Source organism: Vombatus ursinus, unplaced genomic scaffold (assembly GCF_900497805.2).
Source record: "Vombatus ursinus unplaced genomic scaffold, bare-nosed wombat genome assembly UNPS02014817.1, whole genome shotgun sequence".
In the NCBI taxonomy this organism is placed as follows: domain Eukaryota; kingdom Metazoa; phylum Chordata; class Mammalia; order Diprotodontia; family Vombatidae; genus Vombatus; species Vombatus ursinus.
The window spans coordinates 3,352,684-3,375,193 of NW_020954595.1; positions in this window are offsets into that span (position 1 = coordinate 3,352,684).

Genomic DNA, 22,510 nt, shown 5'->3' on the forward strand with positions numbered 1-22,510 from the left:
AGAGGAAAGAAGGGAGGGAGGATGGAAGGAAGGAAGGGAAAAAAAGGAAGGAAAGAAGGAAGGAAGAAAAGAAGATAAAGGGAGGAATGGATGGAAAGAAGGAAATATGCCCTTGTAATAAATAGGTATCATCAAGTAACACAAATTATCACATTAGCAGTGTCTGAATTTGTTTGTCTTATTCTGCATATCTCTCAAGAAGTGGGTAGCATTCATTAAAATTAGACCTTGAAAGAGTAAACATCCCTTTGACCAGAATTCTCAAGTCTTTCCAAGCTGTTTTTCTTTGTTGTTATTGTTATAGATTGTCTTCCTACTTCCGCTCAACTCACTCTGTGTTAGTTAAAACAAGTCTTCCCAAGTTTCTAAGAAACTGTTCGTTTTGTCATTTCTACGAGTATAATGATATTATTCAATTACATTCATGTACCATAATTCATTTAGTCATTCTCTTACAAGTGGGTGCTCTCTTAGTTTCCAATCCTTTACTATCACTACAAAAGCTGGTATTTTTTGTACATTTGGGTCTTTTTCTTCTTTCTTTGAATTCTTTGGGGTATAGTTATGGTAGTGGTATCGCTGTGTCAAACAGTATATGTTGTTTAATAACTTTGGGGGTATAGTTTCAAAAGGCTTGCCGTAAGGGCTGGGCCAATTCACAGTTCCATCAGGTCAAAAGTATTCATTAATTGCAAACTATGTGCCAGGTACTGTATTAAGTGGTGGAGATAAAAAAAAAAAAAACAGACAAACTAACAAAAAACAGTCCCTGCTCTCAGGGAGCTCAAAATCCAATGAGTGAGACAATATGCAAACAACTATGTATGAATAAGATGCACACAGGACAAACTGGGTACTCTGAAAGGTAAGGCACCCAGCTAAAAGAGGACTGGGAAGGGCTTCTGGTAGAAGGTGGGAATTTACCTGAGACTTGGGAGAAAATAGGGAAGCCAACAGGAGGGGATAAGGTGGGAGAATATTCTTTATATTAGGCATATCTTTAACAATTCCTCAATATACTTCTTTTACTGCAGCTTCTACAAGATGTCATTTTCTTTTTCTTTTTTTTTTTTTTTTGGTCATCTTTGCCAGTCTGTTAGGGAACCTAGGTGGTACAGTATATAGAGTGGCACATATAGAGTCAGGAAAACTCATCTTCTTGAGTCCAAATCTAACTCAGATAATTAACAGCTGTATGACTCTGGGCAAGTCACTTAACCTCGTTTACCTCAGTTTCCTCACTGTAAAATGAGCTGGAGAAGGAAATGGCAAACGATTCCAGTATCTTGGGGTCACAAAGAATCAGACACAAATGAAAATTACTGAACAACAAGAATTGCCAATCTGACAGGAGTGAGATTGAGTTCTTTTATTTTTAATTTCTCTATTAGTGATTTACAGCATTTTTTTTTCATAGTAGGTTTGTTGGTAGCTTGGATTTCTTCCTTTGGAAACTGACTATTCATATCTTTTGACCATTTATGTAAAAGGAGAGATAGGTGACTTGTTCAAGATCACAAGTAACTAGTTAGGTGAGAAATAATTTGGATTTCTAGCCCTCTGACTTCAGATTCCACAGTATTCAACAGTACTACATCTGCTTCTTTAGTGACAGCCTACATACACAATGCTTTGAAATTTAGGACATATTTTGTCTTAAATGTATGTCCTTTAGGACGTACATTGTCTCATTTGAAAAATCAATGTCTGTGAAATAGATGCTATTATTATCCTCATTTTATAAATGGAAAACAAAATGAAACTCAGGGAGGTTAAGAAACTTTCTGAGTCATACAGTTAGTAAATGTCTGGGTAAATGGGGTGGGGAGCTGAATCCAAGTCTGCTTGATTTCAAGGCTGGCACTTAATCTACAATGCCTTCTCGTCTCTCTGGAAATACTAATTAAGTGACCAAGAAGTTTTATTCTGTGACCATTTTCCCAACAGATAAGCAAATATCTATTCAGCTCAGTCAAGCACAAGGAGTTAAGTAAGTGTCTGGTCTGATGGATATGGGCAGCGTAGACATACACTTTGGCTTATTTGAAAGACAAACCCAGGTGGACACATATTGTCTGCTCCCTGAATAGGACAACGATCTGATTTTTTTTTCTGGTACAGGTAGCTGCCTTTGCCCAACCCAGTTATGACTTAAATTATAAGTTTTAGGGAGTGGCCTGAAGTTCAGAAGGGTGAAGTGATTCCCCCAGGGTCATGCAGATAACGTGACTTATGGTTCATATACCTAGGGGTCATAGACAGGGCTTGAACCTAGATGTTTCTGAGTCCAAGACCAGAACTCTATCCATCAGGTTTCACTGTCTCTATTCACTCTTTATTGTGTTAAAATTCAGTGGGTAAAAAACCTACTATAAGCTTCTCCATCAAAGACCATACCAGCTATTGTTAGATCTTATTATATGTGGTAGATATCTTTCTTTATCTAAGTCTTATGGTCCACAGAATTAATTAAGACATGGGGTGTTTTATAAGATGCCTCATGCTGCACTTGCAGATGAGATACAGAGATGTGAGATTATAGGATCATGAACCACTCACTAGAAAGAACCTCCAAGACTATCTGGTCCAAATAGCCAGTGGCAGCCCCTAGGTAGGTGAGTGACTTGCTCAAGGTTAGAGAGGTAGCAAGTAACAGAGGGTAGCTTTAGACCCAATTCTGCTGGCTGCAGAGCCAGGACTCTTTCCCCTGTTCTCCTTGGGGGCATATGGAATCCCTTCTGAGCTGGGGTTGGGCTTTTTGTATCTTTGCCGTTGGACGTTGAAAGTCCTTCACAATTTCACTCCAACCTTCCTTTCCAGACTGAGTCTAGGATGCTCCTCTTCATGCACTCTTTAGTCCAGCCAAAGTGGCCTTCTTGCGGGTCTTCAGACAACACATCCCATCTCCAGTCTCCACGCCTTTGCATAGGGCTGTCCCTCATGGCTGAAATGTCCTCCCTCTTCACTCCACCTTTAAGATCCTTGCTTCTCTTCAAGGCTCAGCTCAAGGGGCACCTTCTGCATGAAGCTTTTCCCAAGTCCTGAAGCTGCTATCCCCCCCAATAACTTTTATTTATTTTGCTCATATTTTGTAAACATTTATCTAATGCTCCCTTTGTGTCTACATTGGTAAAATGTAAACACCTTGATCATAGGAACTGTTTCTTTTCTGTGTTTGTATCCCCAGCTCCTAGAACAGTAACCAGCACACAATAGATGCTTAATGTTTGCCGATTGATTGATAGAGACTCCCTGAGGATTTATCCAAGTTGTTATATGCCTTCCCCCTACTTTTTTTCCTCCCACCGGGGTGGGCTGGGATTATCTGTGTGTTTTTTTTCCATGGCTAATTATGGCAAATCCAACAAAGCCCTTAAGAGAAGAATGTAAGACCATATTTGGTCGACTTTTCTCGAGTCAGGCCATATCCTGAGAAGCTTGACCAGGCACAGCAAATCGCAATGTTTTCCCAACTTGAAGCTTCAGATTTTCAGGACACCTGATGAACCCTCTACTGATTCATCCTGGGAACTTACTTGTCAGGGAAATAAATGATTCACATTCAAATTTCATAAGAAATTAAGTTATGGAAAGGTCTTTTATGGTGAGCAAATTAAAGCCCTTCCTAATGGCAGGACCAGAAGGAAAAGAGGAGCCAGGAGGCATGGACCAGGGGAGAACGACTATATTTTAAGATAAGATGTGAAATGAGGTTGGGTTGATTAAGAACAGATATCTGCAGGCTGTTCCAAATGGCAACAGCTTCAGAGCAGAAGGTTCTTCATTCAGGGGGATGGTTTGCAGCAAGGGAAATGCTTATTGACTGATTGTAAACCAAAGTTATCCAAAACTTTTCCCATTTAAGGGGAGGCTGCCTTGAGCAATTGCCTTGGATTGTCCCTTCCCCACTGTGGCAATGCTTGTTCCCAGTTCTTAGATCTAGGTCACATATTCTGAGGGTAACATATGCCCATTGGTAATTTCCCCGCTGGCTTGCTCCATATTTTACCACTGCATTCCTCACAGTGCCTATGAAACCAAATAAACATTTTCAAGGTGGCCGCCTTGAGAGTTCAGATGTGGGCCTTTGTCAAGCCCATAAGGTCAATGTGTGCTGTAATTTCAGTGGTGTGATGGTTTCTATTAAGTCCTGAATAATCCCCTTTAGGGTTGGAGCTAAAAATGCATAAATCATTTAACGTAAGGTCTTTGCTGATGACTGATAAAACCAACTTAGCTGCTCTGGGCTAAGGATGGATTTGAAAGAGAATTTCCTCTTTGGAGAGACAGTGACAAATCCATTTGGTATCTTTGGATGCCAGTTTGGGGAGTGAAGATTGGTCACATGGGTCTCTGAAGGGAGAAGTGGATGAAATTGAGTCAAGATTAGGTTAAGTTTTTTTTTCTTTAAAAAAAAAGAAAGCTAAAACAACAACAACAACAAAAAGATTTAGCTTTGGTTGATTGCATTCTGGTAAGATTCTTCCTTTATTTGTGTGGTCAGCAGTTGTAACTGAGCTGACAGTTGTTCATAGCTGCTCAAGTCATTGATTTAGAGCTCAAAAGTACCTTAGACATCACCCAGCCCAAGCCCATAATTTTTCAGATGATAAAATTGAGGCACAAAAGTGGAGAGAAATAACATTTAGTTAAGGATATTATCAAAGATGATGTGATCATAGAGAGAAGTGTTTCTATCATGTAGTGAGTTTGAGGGATGATCAGCTGATGGTCTTAGTGGCCCACTGTTGCCTTTAAGATCCTAAAACAATAAGAACTAGACTCTACCAGTTGGAGTAAACCAGAGAGCTGCAGAATTTCAGAACTGCAAAGTTCTTCAAAGGGTATCTAATACAATCCATACCTTAAGAAGAAGTCCCTTTATGCCATCATTAAGTGAAATTAGAAATTAGAAAGCCCTTTGTATACATTAAAGTGCTAAATAAGCATGAGCTGTTATAAATGTCATCATAGCCATACTTGAATAGGTAGTCCATCCTTTGCTTAAAGACCTCTAGTGATAGAGAGCACACTACCTCCCAAAATATGCCTCTCTTTTCAATTCAATAAACATTTATTAAGTATCTCTATGACAGGCACACTTTTTTTTTCTTTTTAGTAAGGCAATCTGGGTTAAGTGAGTTGCCCAGGGTCACACAGCTAGTAAGTGTCAAGTGAGTGAGGTCGGATTTGAACTCAGGTGGCACACTGTTAAAGGCTGGGGATACAAATGAGAAAAAGAGACAACCCCTTCTTTTTAAAGACCTTATGATCTAATGGAGGAAGGCAGTAAACAAAAGGAAGCTTAAATGGGGAGATGAGGGGGTGCCTGGTATGGGGACATATGTTCTGTGGAATTCAAGCCAAGTGGAGCTGATAAAAAATGAAGTGTTTTTTTTTCTGGAAGGTTTTCTGAGAAAAATGGACAGGAATTGCACAGGATAAAGGACAAATGAACTGTGGCTGGCATCTATGGAGAGTCCATGTTGATGAGATCATAAGTCCACAGCATTTGCAGTCTCATATTCACACAACAAATTGACCCAGTGCTGGTTGCAAATAATGTATCCCAGTGCTTTACAAATATTTAATTTAATTGCTATAACAATTCAATCGATATATTATTTCTGATATCAAACAAATCAGGAGTCTTCATTGAGGACTTTTTATGAGAAAGTCTTGTACATCAGGTTATGTGGGACAAAAAGAAGTTTAGGATACAAAAGCATCCTAGCTAAAATTCTTGGGCTTGAGGAACTCATGTACTCGTTGAAGAAATGGAATATGAACTGGAGTTACTGTATTTTCTCTCTCTATTTCCTATGTACAAGGGGGAAAACAAAAACAACAACAATAAGAGAGAAAACACATAGAAAACGGAAATCTCCCTGCATCCCCTAGGAAGCTTTCACCGACAGCCTGCCCTCCTTAAGGAAGATAAAAGCTGTGTGGATAAGCAATTAGATTTCTTATAATCTGGTCACAAAGGGAAGAACTGGGAACAATAGATGCAAGTTTCAGAGAGGCAAACTTTAGTCAATATAAGGGGAAACACCACCACCACCATCATTATCACCATCATCACGAACAACAATGAAATTGACCCATTAGAGCTGTCCAAACACGTGATGACCTGGATTTGGAGTCAGACCCAACACTGAGGTCTTCAAGAATGTTTGAGGTATAGAGGAAGTTCTTGCTTATCTCTGATTTGGATTGAATGGCCTCTGAGGTCTGTGTCAACCCTGTTTATGTGATTCAATGACACTAAGATTTTCATGAGATTCCCCTACTGATATTCATGAGGAGATTTCTCAAATTATTTTCTTTGCCTAAAGAAACAGAGTGATTCTCAGGGGTCTAGATTCTCTGGTCTTCAAGTAGGAAGATCTCTCATCCCCATTTGCCTCACACCCTAACCCTAAGCCAGTAAATTTCAAATTGGGGGCTTATTTTTCAAATAAAATTATGTAGTTAATGTGTCTTGTTTGCATTTCTAGGACTCTATGCCCATGAAATCAGTATTGTCCTGATTATTGTAGAAATCCTAGATGTATGAAAAGCATTTCTCAAGCATTTTACTATTTACCAAACACTGTGATTAGTAGTGAGGAGTCAAATTAAGAAGGAAGGCAGTTTGTTCCTTCAGTGAATTTAAGAAAAAATACATAGAAGAAGATAAGAGCCAAAGAATGGAATTTGAGAAGTAAAGGGGACAATGAATGAAACCATAGGCGAAGAAAATTATTGTACCCTTTCCAAAAGCAGTGGTGGTATTAATGTGACTATGGTTCCCAGGGTAAGAGATTAAATGGACTTTTGAGTGTGATGCGTGTTTGCAGGCAAAGGAAAGATGTCTGACTAGGTTGTGAAGCATGGTCTGTTTTGGGATGGGCTAGATCATATACTGGGTTATGTAAGTCTAATAACTTTAATCATGATTAATATTAATATAGCTCTTACATAAGTACAAAACACTTTACATCTATTACCTTATGTGACCTCCACAGCAAGGTAAACACTACTCTTTCCCCCATTTTTACAGTTGTGGAAACTGAGGGTGAGAGAGATTAGGTGACTTGCCCAGGATCATATGATGTCTGAGGTAAGATTTTAAATTGATTTCTTGACTTGAAGCTCAATACTCTATCCACCGTGCAGTCTAACTACTTGTCATTGTGTGCTTCTTGCAGTGAATAATTGTTTAAAGTAAGAAGGGGTTGAAAAAAAGTATAATGTCAATTTCTTCATTCTTTCTATTCATTCTTTCTGCATTTGCACATCTTTCTGCATCTTGACACAACCCTATGCTAATTACACAGAGAGGTACAAAGAATATAATACGTAGCTCTAATTTTAAACAGCTTACTAGACTTCTCTTTTGAGACACACGTGCCAAACATGCCAAGAAAGCTTAATAATTAGCTGGGAGTTCAATGATAATTCCATCGACTGTATGATCAATGTACAGAGAGTAGTACACATGAACATGTTCAATGGAAGGAAAGGCCACTGTGGGATGGAATAATCAGAAAAAAAAATTTATAGGAGAAGTAGGAATTCATACATATTTTGAAGGATGTAAATATGCAAAGAATAAGAGTGTGTGTGTGTGTGTGTGTGTGTGTATGTATGTGTAGGTGTGTGTAGATGTGTGTGTTTGTGTATGTAGGTTCCTAGGTAAGGGTTATACCTATTGGGACCTCCTAGAGAATGTAAACCCAATGAGGGCAGGGACTGCCCCATTTTTGCCTCTCTATCCCTAGCATCCAACACAGTAGACATTTACTAAGTACTTGTTGATAGCTTCATTGATTGGTCAGGCACAAATCAACTCATGAAAATCCAGACTTTCTTCAGAGAAATCTCAGAATCCTCCTGTCCTCTGTGAGAAGATTGGTGATGACTCATACATAGTACAGTGGGCCTGTACTATGGCAAAAGGTTGCATCCTGAGACCTTTCCCCAAGCTTCAAAGTACAAGCACTTAATACTTTGAACAAATGGATGAATGGAGGAATGAATGAATGAATGAATGCCTCATTACAGGTTTGGAGGAGATCCTTTTGTATGAACCACCTGGTACAGAAAAGTTAGAATAGCCTGGGTCCAAATTGGGAAGTCAAGAGAAGGGAAGGCAGCATGGTGGATGCACAGCCTTTTTCCTACTGCAATCCATTCTAATCTGCACCATTTTGACTTAATAGGGGTCACCCACCCTAAAGAAGGCAGCATTCATTATGAGGTGAACATTACTTCCTCCACAAAATCTTCCTCTGATGCCTCATCACAATGTGGACATAACCCTGGCTACTCAATTGCTGCATGTGGACAAAGCCAAATGTCTCTCAAGTTGGCAAGGCTTCACCTATTGGTTCCAGCAATAATCTGGGTCTGCCTCCCCAGGATCAGCCTCAGTAAGGCTTGTCTCCAGTAGACTGGCCACTTGGTCATGAATTCTTTAACCATGACAACTTATGAAACAAAGAACAGACCGATCCTCAGTCCTGTGTGTCCCTCTTATCCTTCTGTGGTGACGATAACAGACTGCTTGGGAAAGGGTGCTGAGAATGACATCGTGTTTAGACTATTTATAATCGGTGACTCAAATGCTGGTTCTCTGTGAGGAGCTTGTCCAGTGACCAAGAAGTGGTCTTACCAGTGGAGAAAAAAATACTAGCTTCACATTGTTGATAGAAATAAAGTCAAAAGATGAAAAGCCACTGCAAAGTTGAAGGATGACTCACATGTGCTGCTTGGGGAGGCCACTAATAGAGTCGCAAATATTGGTTTTATGGCATGGTCAAAGGCAACAAGGTCCATGGCACTGGCTGTGTGGCCATACTCGATTGCTGACTCCAGATACCAACATTTGGGAAAACACCATAAATTAAACTGATATGTACCAATATCTATTAGAGAAGAGGCATTGTAGAAACATTCTGATAAGAGTGCAGTAAGGGCCCCCCAACAAAAGGTCAATGAGCCATCATCATCCAAGCAACATTAAGTCACCTTGAGTACTTGGTGACAGATGCCAAAATGAGCACAAGGAAGGATGGTAGAAAATGTTGGGAAAATCTCCCTATAATAAGGAAAAGTAACCTAAGGCTTGCAGATGATACTGCTGTCTCCCAAATGAATAGTTGTCATTGATCATTACACTGTAGAGTTTTCAAAGATCTCAACACCTGTAATAGGCCTTCATCAGCTGGATGGCACAGTGGCTACAGCATTGGGCCTGGAGTGAGGAAGACCTGAATTCAAAATTAGTCTCAGACCCTTTCTAACTGCATGATTCTGGGCAAGTCACTTAACCTCTGTTTGCCTCAGTTTTCTGATCTGTAAAATGGGGATAATAATAGCACCTAGGGGTGTTGTGAGGATCAAGTGAGAGAGTAATTTTAAAGCATTTAGTACAGTTCCTGGCACATAGTAGATGCTGTATAAATACTAGCTATTATGATCTCCATTTACAGATGATGACTGAGGCTCAGGGAGGTTAAATTAATTGCTCACAGTGACCCAGCAGGTAAGGACCTGAGGCAAGATTTGAATCCAGAACTTCCTGACTCCAAGTCCAATACTCCTGCAGTGTCAACCTTTAATATGATTAGAGGCCACTAAACTCTACATAATGATCCTTTGGGCACATATTAACTTAGAAAATCACATGTTAATATTATCTGGATTTTATTGTAGTTTTAAAAAAAATTTCTTAAATATTTCCTAATGGCATTTGAATCTGACTCAGGCCCCACTGGGGAGGGTTGCAGGCCATGGAAGGTGTATTTGATAACTCTGCCTTATATCACATTAACTTTTTAGAAGAATATGAAAAAAAAAAGTATTATCAGATAAAATAATGAACAACAGGGAGGGTAAGAAAGAAGCTAACTGAAAACTTGGTGAGAAACTCAGCAAATCCAAGTCATCCTAAACATATTTAGGACTGGAATGGCACAGTGGGAAAAAAAGAAGAAAAATGGAAAAGATGTGCAAAGATTTCTGGAATAAACTATATTTTTCCATGAGTTTAGATTCTAACATATCAGGCACCAATATGCTACATTAGAAACCAAAATCACACAGCATAAAACATGGAAAGGAAGAGCAGATTGACATGGCCCAGCATGGATGGAGAAGCATTTTGTAGAGGCCAGAACACTGAATTGCAGCCAAGAATGGCCTGATTTCAAATCCAGCCTCAAGTCTGGAAAGAATTTTTCTAGTTGTGTGATCCTGAGCAAGTCAGTTAACTTCTCTCTGCCTGTCAGTCTATAAGCATTTATTTAGCAACTCCTCTGTGCCTGACACTGTGCTAAGCCTTGGTTTCCTCATCTGTCTAATGAGACAGTTAAGGTTCCTTCCAGCTCTAAAGCTATGATCCTTTAAGTCTAAAAGCTCTGTTATATAAATTTGAGATACTGAAAAGGGGGAATGATATCAAATGTTTGGACAGTGGTAGGGTGAAATATGAACTTTAGACTTGCAAAGGAATAGCGACCATTTATTTCTGCAAGTTTTAAATAGTATTTTATTTTCCCCAATTACATTTAAAAACAATTTTTAACATTCATTTTTAAGTTTTGAGTTCCAAATTCTAGCCCTTTCTCCATCCCCATCCTCCTCTCAGAGACAAGAAGCAATATAATGTAGGTTATACATGTGTAATCACATAAAACATTTCCATATTAGTCATTTTGTACAAGAAATCTTGAAAGAAAAAAGGAAAGAAAGAAAAAGAAAGAAATGAAGGAAGAGAGAAAGAAAGGAAGGAAGGAAAGAAGGAAAAGAAAAAAGAAAGAAAGAAAGAAAGAAAGAAAGAAAGAAAGAAAGAAAGAAAGAAAGAAAGAAAGAAAGAAAGAAAAAAAGAAAGAAAGAAAGAAAAAAAGAAAGAAAGAAAGAAAGAAACAGAAACCATACTTTGGTCTGTATTTAGAAAATATCAGTTCCTTCTCTAGAGGTAGATAGTTTTTTTTTTCCCCATAATGAGTCCTTAAGATTGTGTTGGATCATTGTATTGCTGAGAATAAATAGTTATGATTTATAAATCACAGTGATTAAGCATAACATGATGATTAAGGATCTTTTAATAACAAAAGACTCATATACTTACTTTCATATCTCTAAGCACTCTTTAGGGGAGTAAGTTACCCATGTATTGAAGGCATCCTTGATTAATCTACGAAACCAAATAGAGAGCTTTGCATAAATGATGGGCTCCAAAAGACCACATCTGAACTGTCACACATAGCACTGAAATATGTAGAACATAGTAGATCCTATTGTATTCTTTGCTAGTTATTGTTGGGGGGGGATAGCATTTGATTTAGGATAGAAAGATACTGCTTAAAGATACTACTCCACCAAAATATCCCTCATGAACATGTCAATATCATAAAAAGATTGCTTGAAAGACAAAATAGAGATAACTTTGCTTGGCCACACCATTATTATTATCAAGGAAGCCATAAAACAGAGATCCACATGTATGTTTACCAAAGCTGTTCCCTGTGCTCATGAAGGGTGGCTAGTGCAAAGTCCAAATGAAGGAGGTTTCCCTAGGGAAAGAGATGGTGAGGCCTTTAAATGTTCTTGTTTTATTGATGAAAATGTGCTGTAGTCATCCAAGAGTTTCTTAGCCTAACCACTTACATTGTAAAATGAAACAAAATAAGACAAACACCACCACCAAATAGATAAAGAATATATATTGTCCTGGTTATGGCATACAACTGCAACTTGATGGAAATCCCACAGCATTGGCCCATCACCATATATTGACTGTGGAGACATTGCAGATGAATTTTGAGCTACACCCAGGACTGAAGGAGTGAAGGAAAATAGATTGGATTGTTTAGTCAAACTGTGCATTGCCTTCAATGACCTCAGGCTCATAGTCATAACTCTGGTAGGGCAATTGGAGCTTTTCCAAAGAGCGCCAACCTGGAAGAAAAGTGGTGAATTTCTGTTCCGGTTCCATTACACATAGGACCACAGTCAAAGGCCCTACTTTTCTCCTGAGGTACACACTCTTCCCTTACTTGCTACTTTACCCATCAATCTCCTTCTGGGAGTTGACAAATTAGGGATCATTGATTGATGCTTGCAATTTATTGCAAGGAGCATGACTGTTACACCTCACGGGCAAGAGCAGCTTAAGAGGCTGGGCTACCCTTCTCTCAATGTGATTGTGCAAGACTGGTGTGGACAATTCTCTTCCATCCCCAATGGAACTTTCCCTAGGTATCAGACTTCCTAGTTATTGCTCTTCTCAATGCTCTCCTTGAAACAGAGGCTCATGTCTTTGACATCAATCTTCCTTCAGGAATGTTACATGGCTCAAAGTCATCAAATACTACAATGTTCAAAGAATCCAAGTCGTGAATCATCCAAAGGCAAATGGAGAGGGACATGACTCAGATCCGGGATATTGCTGATGAAGAATTAGACAAGACAAGTAATGCAAAACATATGATCCAAAAGACTGGGAAAGGAGGGGGAAATAGTCATAAGGGAAACCAAAGATAAACAATGGGCAACCCAAGTATTCAAGTGGTAACTTTCAAAGTCAAATAATATAAAGGAAGACCCTTAGCTTGGGGACAGCTTATAGGAGGACATGACTCTATTGATGAGAAGATCTAGATGAGTTGTCCTCTGCAGCTTGGAAAGAGTATGCACAAAGATGAAATCACAGAGCTATCAAAATACTGATTTTTTATAAATTTGTTTCATTTAAATTTAAATTAAATCATTTACATTTATTAAATTAATTAATTTTTTTATTACAAATTTATGACTGAATTTCATTAAAATACAAATCCTTCCCTAAGTCAGTCAATAAAAAATTTTAGTCAAAGGCAAGAACAGTAAAAAATAATATAGCAAATCTCAGCTTGGATATCAAATATATATCCCTGGGGAAGTTGTGCTATTGCTCTGCACCTCGGTTTCCTTATCTGTTAAAAGAGATGCTCCTATTTGTATGACCTGCTACATAGAAGCATCGGAGGGAGGACTAGACTTTATCATTTGCTCCGAACCTATTTTTCTGAATTGTACCAAGTACTCTGCATCTCAACCAAAGCAGCCCAACCCCATTGTTTTCCTTGCTATTCCCTACCTGACAATCAGTGTCATCTATTGTGGGACTTCATAAGCCCCTTACCCATTAGTGGACATCCTCTCTCTGAAATTATTTTGCATTTATTGAAAAAGATTTTGTATCATCAACTCTTCTATATAAAGGTTGTTAATTTTTTCCCCAGTAAAATGTAAGAATCTTGAGGGCAGGGACCATTTCACTTTTGTCTTTGTTTCCCTAGCTCCTAGAAAAGTGTCTAGCCCACAGAAGGCATTTATTGAATTGTTGTAGAATTTCAACAATCATAAAAAAACAACCCACATTTGTATAGCACTGGAAGATTTTTTACATCCAAGACAAACTAATGGGAAAAGAAAATTCACTTCATGACCTTGCAGCTAAGGGCCAAGTGAACGAGTGATTTAGGCAGTAATGGAGGATGAATGTAGTCCAGAACCAGCAGAAAGAGGAAGCCATTGGCTCAAGTTTTGTGTGGTAAATTGTAGTATTTTGATCCAGATGAAAACTTTGGGCTAGAACACCATCCAATCTAACCCCTTCCCTTTAAAAGTGAAGAAACTGGGAGCCAGAGAGGGGAAGGGACTTGTCCTGGGGTTTGGTCAGAGGATTGAGATTCAGTTCTCAATTTGACCACCTATAAAACTTGTGTGATTTAGGGCAAGCAACCTAACCTCAGTTTTTGTTTTTGTTTTTTCTCTGTAAAATGAAGGTAGTTGGGCTAGATGATTTTTAAGGCCTTGTTCAGCTCTATATCTATGACTTGTTTCACACTCACACAGGTAACAATGTAGTATTGACTCAAATAAGAGAGGCAGTATTGTGGTAGAGAATATAGGGCTACATTCAGAGTCAGGAAGGCCAAGGTTCAACCAAGTCCTTCCTTTGGCATATACGATGTCTGGGAATATGGGCAAAGTGACAGGGGTCTCAGGAGCCCAGGCAATTCTAAGACTATCATTTGCCCGTGAATTGCTTATCTGTATAAGTCAAGGGGTTTTCAACACTGGAATCTCCTCACATTGCTTAGGGAGTACCCTCCCCTTCCCCAGGTAAGTGAAGTGGCCATCTCTGGTCATCTAAACATTTCTCCCAAGCTCACCACTCACCACTCCCAAAAGAGAAGAAAGCGGGAAGAGTGGCAGTGTCAAACAGATTTAGTGTCTGTTACTGGACATTTAATCTCACTCTTTCTCAGACTCTTTCTTTGTCTTTTTGGGGCCCCCAGCAGCTTTTAGAAGTGACTTGGCAAGCATGGTCTCTGAAGTCAGATGTGGGACACTTTCCACTTTAAAGCATGACTCATGCTCAACATGGTGCACACTGTTCAGACAGCAGTGTGCCCTGTTGGAATGGCATTCGAGGTAAGATGCCATGGGAAAAATAAAGTAAAAAGGAGAACACTATAAAAATTAAGAATTGGCCTTCATTGCTGTACTACACTCCTAAAATAATATGCCCTGCCTTCTTTTTTTATCTTTTACTAATGAGAATATCCATTGGAAGGCTGCCATTCACTAGTGGGTAGGTGGATGGCAGAAAGCTGCCAAGATGTTCATTTGTGAGATGCACATGTACATTGACCACACCAAATTGCGGCAGGCTTTGACATCCTTTTTGTCTTCCCTAAATCATCACATGGTTGGTCACTCTTGGAGGAAGTTTGATGATGATGATGATGATGATGAAGATGATGATGATGATGATCTCTTATTCAACATACTAATATTTGCAAAGTGTTTTGCTTATATTACTCAGCGGAAAGAGCTTGGGATTTGAAGTTAGAGGAGCCAGGTTTTAATCTTGGCTCAGTCTTAGATTACCTTTGGCCTACTCTTAACCCTAATCCTAACCAATTTATGTACATGTCACCTCTCCCTTTAGACTGTAAGCTGCTTTAGGGCAGCAACTGTTTTTCTTTTTTTCCTGTATATTTTCAGTACTCAGTACAGTTTATTTCCCGGGAATGCCTAGTAAATGCTTGTTGATTGATTGACCTTGGCTCTCTGGGTCTCAGTTTTTTCTTTAGTAGTATGGGAAGATTGGGCTGAATAACCTCTCAGGTTCCTTCTAACACTAGGTAACTGACCTGATGATACTGAACCCTTCCAAGTAGGCACTTGGCCTCTTGGAATCCCAAGCTTCCTTCAACAGTCAGCTTAATTGTTAACTTCCACTTGCAGCCTTTCCTAATCCTTAGGGGCAACTTCATGATACAGTGGATAGAGCAATTGGCCTGGAATCAGGAATATCTGAGTTCAAATCTGGTCTCAGACTAGCTGTGTGACCACAAGCAAGCCACTGGATCCATGTTTGCCTCAGTTTCCTCACTTGTAAAATGGAGATGATAATAATAGCTCCTACAACCCAGGATTGTTGTGAGGATTTAATAAGATGGTAACTATAAAGAATTATTTACTATTATTGTTGTTACTATTATCATTATCCTCTCAGCTACAAGTGCCTCATCCCCCAAATTGTCTTGTATCTGTGTATTCATTTTGGATATACCACCACACTTCTAAGCTTTCTCTCCTAATAGAATGCAAACTCCCAAAGAACAGGCACTATCTTACATTTGTTTTTCTATTGCCAACATTTACCATAGTGTCTCACCTATGCAAGCCACCTAGCAAACACTTCTTAATTCATTGGTTGATTATAATGAGAAGGAGTGAAGTTCTGTGCCTGTATCCACCTGGCAGTGGCAGGACAAGACACATAAGGGAGATGCAAGTACACTTATCCGGGCTTGGTTTTCTCATCTGCACAATTCCTGACACACAAGAGTACTTAATCAGTGTGCTTTGCTTGATCATGGACACGAACAGAATCCATAATCCATCCCTATCGACTTCTTAGTTCTAAAAGTCTAGCATTCTGTGAAACAATTTCCTCAATGCATTTGAAAGTTTTTCAAGAGCCTCAATGCAGTAGGAAGTCTTGTATAAAGATGGAGAGTCAAAAATTTTCCAAGTTTGAAGGGACCTTAGAGAAAATCTAGTCCATGTTCAGCTTGAATTGAAATATGAATCTTCTTTACGAGATCCAAAATAAATAATCAGCCCATTTCAGCTTGAAGAATTCCAGTGATAGGGAATTCACTACCAGATAAGACAGCTCATTCTCCTTTAAGAACAATTTAATTGTTAACTGAGATGAAATCTGTCTCTCTGAGACTTCTACCCAGTTCTACACAAACTAATTCTGACTGGGTTGAGCAAAAACAATTCTAATATCTCTGCTACCCAACAGCTTATCAAATATTTATTCTCTGTTAGTTTTATCTGTCCCAAGTTAACTATTCCCTATTCCTTCACCTGACCCCCCAAATGGAAAGCCCTTAAGTACTCTATAGAGTTATGTAAATGTGAGATGAGATATGCTGATATGGTGTACATGGTTTTGAGCCCTGTTATCATTCCAGTAATTCCCCTGCATTTGCTCTAGCTTATCAATGTCTTTCCTAAGTGTGATGTCTAGAATTGATCTCATTCATCCAGACTGGGAGCAGAGAAAAGTATAGCAAGATAATTATTTCTTTCATTCCTCACCACAGGATGCGGTCTGTCTGCTTTTGGGAATGTAATGATTAGTTCACGGGGATGACTACTCCTACTGGTAGCACCTCATATCTCTTTCCTATGTATCTGAACACCAACTCAGTTTTCAGATTGACTCGCTCACTCTAAACTGCTCACTCATTATTTGATTTAGCTTCCCAGAGAAGAGCCACCACCAAGTGGCTACACTTACATTATCTCAAGGTTTAAGGGTAACCCTGTTGAGGAGGGGTACACTCCTCTTGATCACAACTCTATCTTGAGCCCCCACAAATATGCTTCTATTGACAGATCCACATATAATAATGACACTTTAGATCATAAATATAATACTAACTTAAAAGAAATGGTTCTTTTAATAAGTTACTCAAATATTAAATACATAAATAATAAATAGATCATAATTAATATACAAACCTAGGTCACAGTCTCCCACAAATGAACTTGGTAACTGTGGGAATTTGGGAAGGGGGCAAAAATGGGTACACACAGGGACATGCCAGGGGAGCACAAGTGTGAGGAAAACACATATGCTTTGAGGACATCTCAACTCTGGGACTGTAAATTTTGATTTTCTCTTTTTCACAAAATTTCCATAAAAGTTCCTTGATAGCCTTTGTGCTGATTAGATGCTTCCTCTGCTAAGCTGAATAGTTATACTTGTACTTACCTCACTGGACATGACACTAGGCTAAACTACTTAGTCTGATGAGTGATTTCTTTAAATTTCTGCTTCCAATCTCTTCATCTGCTCAATTGAACTTACTTCTTTTTAATGATTTAATATTTTATTTTCCCCCAATTATATGTAAAAACAGTTTTAAGTTTTTTTTTTATTTTGGGTTCCAAAGTCTTTCCTTACCCCCTGTCTTCCCCCTCCCCCACTGAAAAGGTATGCAATTTGATCTAGGTTATACCTGTGCAGTCATGCAAAATATATTTCAATGTTAGTCATGTTGTGAAACATGACCGAAAAAAAAAAAGAAAGTAAGAAAAAGTCTGCTTCAATCTGCATCAGACTCCTCCAGTTATTTCTCTGGAGATGGAGTGCATTTTTATCATAAGTCCTTCAGAGTTGTCTTGGATTGTTATATTGCTGAGAATAGCTAAGTCATTCACAATTGATCATCATACAATATTGCCATTACTGTGACAATGTTCTTGTGATTCTACTCATTTCACTTTGCATAAGCATATATATGCATATATACACATACACATGTATATATGTACACATATGTGTATATGTATATGTGTGTGTGTGTGTGTATATATATATATAAAATCTTTCCAGGTTTTTCTGATAGCATTCTGCCCATCATTTCTTCTAGCACAATAGTATTCCATTACAGTCATATACAACAACTTGTTCAGCCATTCTCCAATTGATACAAATCCCCTGAATTTCCAATTCTTTGCCACCATTAAAAGAGCTGCTGTAAATATTTTTTTACACATAGGTCCTTTTCATTTTTAGTTTTTTTATCTCTTCAGGATACAGACCTAGTAGTGGTATTGTTTGATCAAAGGGTATGCATGGTTTTATAGTCCTTTGCGCGTAGTTCCGAATTGCTGTCCAGAATGGATGACTCAGCATACAATTTCACCAACATTGCATTAGTGTCTCAATTTTCCCACATCCTCTCCAGCATCTGTCATTTTCCCTTTCTGACATATTAGCCAATCTGATGGGTGTGGGGAGTGGTAGCTCAGAGTTGTTTAAATTTGCATTTTTAATCAATAGTGTTTTAGAACATTTTTCATATGACTATAGATAGCTTTGATTATTTTGTTTGAAAACTGCCATTCATATCCCTTGACCATTTATCAGTTGAAGAATGGCTCATGTGTTTTAATAAATTTTACTCAGTTCAAATATTTGACAAACGAGGTCTTTATCAGAGAAAATTGCTATAATTTTTTTTCGCAGTTATGATTACTGACTGTATTTCAGTCTTATTTTCCCCATTTATCCCACTCTCTTTCTCTCCTTTCACCTTATCCATCCTCAAAGTGTTTTACTTCTGTCTTTTACCTATCCCAATCCACCCTCCCTTCTATCACTCTCCCCCCTTCGCTTATCCACTTTCCTATAAGGTAAGATATATTTCTATACCCAACTGCATGTGCATATTATTCTCTTTTTGAGCCAATTCTGATGAGAATAAGGTTTGCAAGCTCCATGCACCACCCCCTCCTATCTCCTCTAACTTTCCCTCCACTATAAAAGGTCTTTGGTGCTTCTTTTATTTGGGATAATTGAACCCATTCTACTTCTCCCTTTCCCCTTCTCTCAGTGCATTCCTCTTTCTTATCCCTTAATTTTATTTTTTATGTAATCATCTCGTCATATTCAACTTACACCCATACCCTCTGTCTATATATACTCCTAACTGTTCTAGTAATGAGAAGCATACTTGCTTCTCAAAAGCAAATATACTAGCTGTGTGACCCTGGGCAAGTCACTTAACCCCATTGCCTTGCCAAAAAAAAAAAAAAAAACAAATATAGAATTCATCATTTCCAGCTTCTACTTTAGCTGGTACCATTCTGGAATCTGTTCTTTCACTTATCTTTCTTTAGATGACAATCAGATAAAATACAATGGTCCCACAATCATTTAATATTTCTGTAATCCATATTTCTCAAGTTTATAAAAGCTTGTCACATTCAAAATTTATCAGTGATCATTGTCATTAGAACTCTCAGTCAGATAGCAACTGCTTTAGCAACTGTAACTCAGATAAATTGGCTCTTTTAGGAGAAGAGCTTAACTCAGCAACAGACCTTAAATGAACAGTACATTACAGAAACAAACTCACTGAGAATAAGTAGATGTTCACTTAAAACCTCTTCATTTTTCTTGGGTCTCAGGGTCCATTACACTTAGTTAAGTTTTTGAGAATGCACTTGGATAGGGAGAAGACTAATGGTTTTGGAAGTAGTCTGGAGTAAGCTACCAACAGCTGCTATTTCACATACTAAAAAGGAAGCTAAAGGCTTTGTGGATTCTCAGTTTTAAATAACCCATATTCTACCATCTGGGTATTCTGATGGTCCCTTTTCCCCAAGTTGTTTCCAAGGCATCCCCTTTTGAGTGGAGATGAGCACAATGCCAGGCACATAGTATGCACTTAATAAATACTTCTCGACTTGATTTGATATGGGTTGAAACTAGACAAATAAATATTTCAGTGGAATAGGCTGGAAAAAATAAGACCTAGGAACAAATGGGTACAGGAGCTTAAAGAATCTAAACCAAAGGGCTAGTAATGCAGCACAGCCAGAACATCTTATCTACAATTTGGTCAGGAATTTCAGAACTGCAACTTAGACTACATGTTACAAAATTACAAATGAGAAAAAAAAAGAATTAAGTATAAAATCATGCCATAAGCATTATCTGAGGAGAATTGAAGGTCATGTCTTTTCACAAAACTATAGGTTGGGAAATAAGTCACGTGTCAACATTAAAGTGCAAATTGTAAAAGATAAAAAAGATAATTTTAATTTAAAAATTGATGCTTTTGCTCAAAATATGTATCTCGCATATACATGTTTATATACATGTTATCCCCCCATTAGACTGCAAGCTAAAAAAAATCATTGAAATTAAATAAGAAGACAAGATAGGTATTTGGGAACAAAGCTTTGTATCAAACATCTTTGATAAAAGTCAGACTTCTAAAATCTACAAGGAATTGTCATGAATCTAGGAGGTTAAGAAAAATTCACCATTAGAAAAATGGGCACACAATAAAAAGGAAGGAAACAAATGTTTGTTAAATGCTTACTATGTGCCAAGCACTATAGCTACAAACACAAGCAAAAAGATATCCATGACTCCAAGGAGCTTATATTCTAGTGGCAGAAGATAATACATAATGGAAGCTAAAGAGGAGGTGGCGAAGAAAGGAAGAAGCCACATGTTAGAAGTCTAGAAAGTCAGGAATAAGACTGGGAAGAGAATGAAGGCAGATCAGCTTGGGAACTTCCACAAAATGGAAACTCCAGAGGGAACTCACCAATAGGAGGAAGGTTGACATTACAGAGGAGTAAAGGCATAATCTAGGGTGACAACAACAGTAACCAGTGAAGAAGCTCACAGTGGGCATAGATTATCCTTCACACACTACCACCATAGAATTCTGCAGGAGAAGCTGTATAAAGGTTATCATCATCAGTGAAGCCACGCTGATAGATTAGAGGCAGCAACCCAGCCAAACTCCCAACATTCCCCTCCAAATGACTTGAAAACAATTTCCGAAATCAAATTTTGGAGCAGCAGAGCCAACAAGTGGTCAGAGTGAGACATTTTTTTCCCTGTATCAGACAACCTAGCAGGTCAGAAGGAGAGGTCCGTGGCTACTGGCCTGGAGCACAGGCAGTGGCAGGGGCAGCCAGCACCACCATCAGCAACAGTGACTACAGCAGCAGCATCTTCAGGAGCTATTATCCCAGACTGTATAAGCCCAGACAACTCACCAGAAAGATATTACAGGGAGCCCTTTGTTGACATTGGATGAAGTTGGCACTGATGAGCAACCTTATTGCCAACAAGCCATTCTGGTCACAGTTCTAGATCAGAGAGGAATATTTGTGTCTGGACAAAGGAAGCAGAGACTCTGGTCACAGTTCCAAAGAAGAGAGGGGCACTAGTGTTCATGGCTGTAGAAAAGCACTAAAACTTCTTGAGTAAAGACAAGATTGTAGACCAGGAGAGCAGTGCCTGCACTTCTCCCTGGATCACAACACCTTGGAAAAAAACAAAACAAAACATAACTTGCAGACTCCTAAAACTAGCTCTGAAAACAGCAGCACACACAAAAAAGCCCAAAGTGTGGGATAGTGCCTCCCTGCCCCCAGTTGATCACAGTCCAACTTTAACATTATGTTCAAAGTCAAGAAATAGGCTGGAAAATGAGAAAAAAAAAACTTGACTATAAAAAGTTACTATGGTGGCAGTGAAACCGAAGACACAAACATAGAAGAAGACAACAATGTGAATACAATTATAAGCAAAGCCTCAAAGAAATATCTTAATTGTATACAAGCCTACCAAGAATTCCTGGAAGAGTTTAAAAAGTGATGAGTGGTAGAGGAAATATTGAGCAAAGAAATGAGAATGATGAAAAAAATGTGAAAAGAAATTAACAGATTGATAAAAGGGAGAAAAATACTGACATAAATAACACCTTAAAAAACACAATTGGCCTAACAGTAAAAGAGGTACAAAAATTCACTTTAGGAAATAATTCCTTACAAAGGAGAATAGGCCAAGTGGAAAAGGAGGTACAAAAATTCACTGAAGAAAATAATACTTGGGGGCAGCTAGGTAGCGCAGTGGATAGAGTACTGGCCCTGGATTCAGGAGGACCTGAGTTCAATCAGACACATAACACTTACTAGCTGTGTGACCCTGGGAAAGTCACTCAACCCCATTTCCCAACCAAAAAAAAAAGAAAGAAAAAGAAAATAATACTTAAAAAGCAGAATTGGCTAAATGGAAAAAAAAGGCACAAAAGCTCACTGAAGAAAATAATTCCTTAAACATTAGAATTGGTCAGACAAAAACTAATGACTCCATGAGACATCAAGAAACAATAAATCAAAGTCAAAAGAATGAAAAAAAAAGCAGAACCAGAATATCATTGTACACAGTAACAGCAATATTGTAATGATGATCAACCATGAAAGATTTAGTTATTTTGATCAATACAATGATCCAAAAAAACCCCAAAGGTCTCATAATGAAAAAGTGTTCTCAACCTCTAGAGAAATAACTGATGAACTCTGAGTGAAAATTATACTTTTCTCACTTTCTTTATCTTTATTGCTT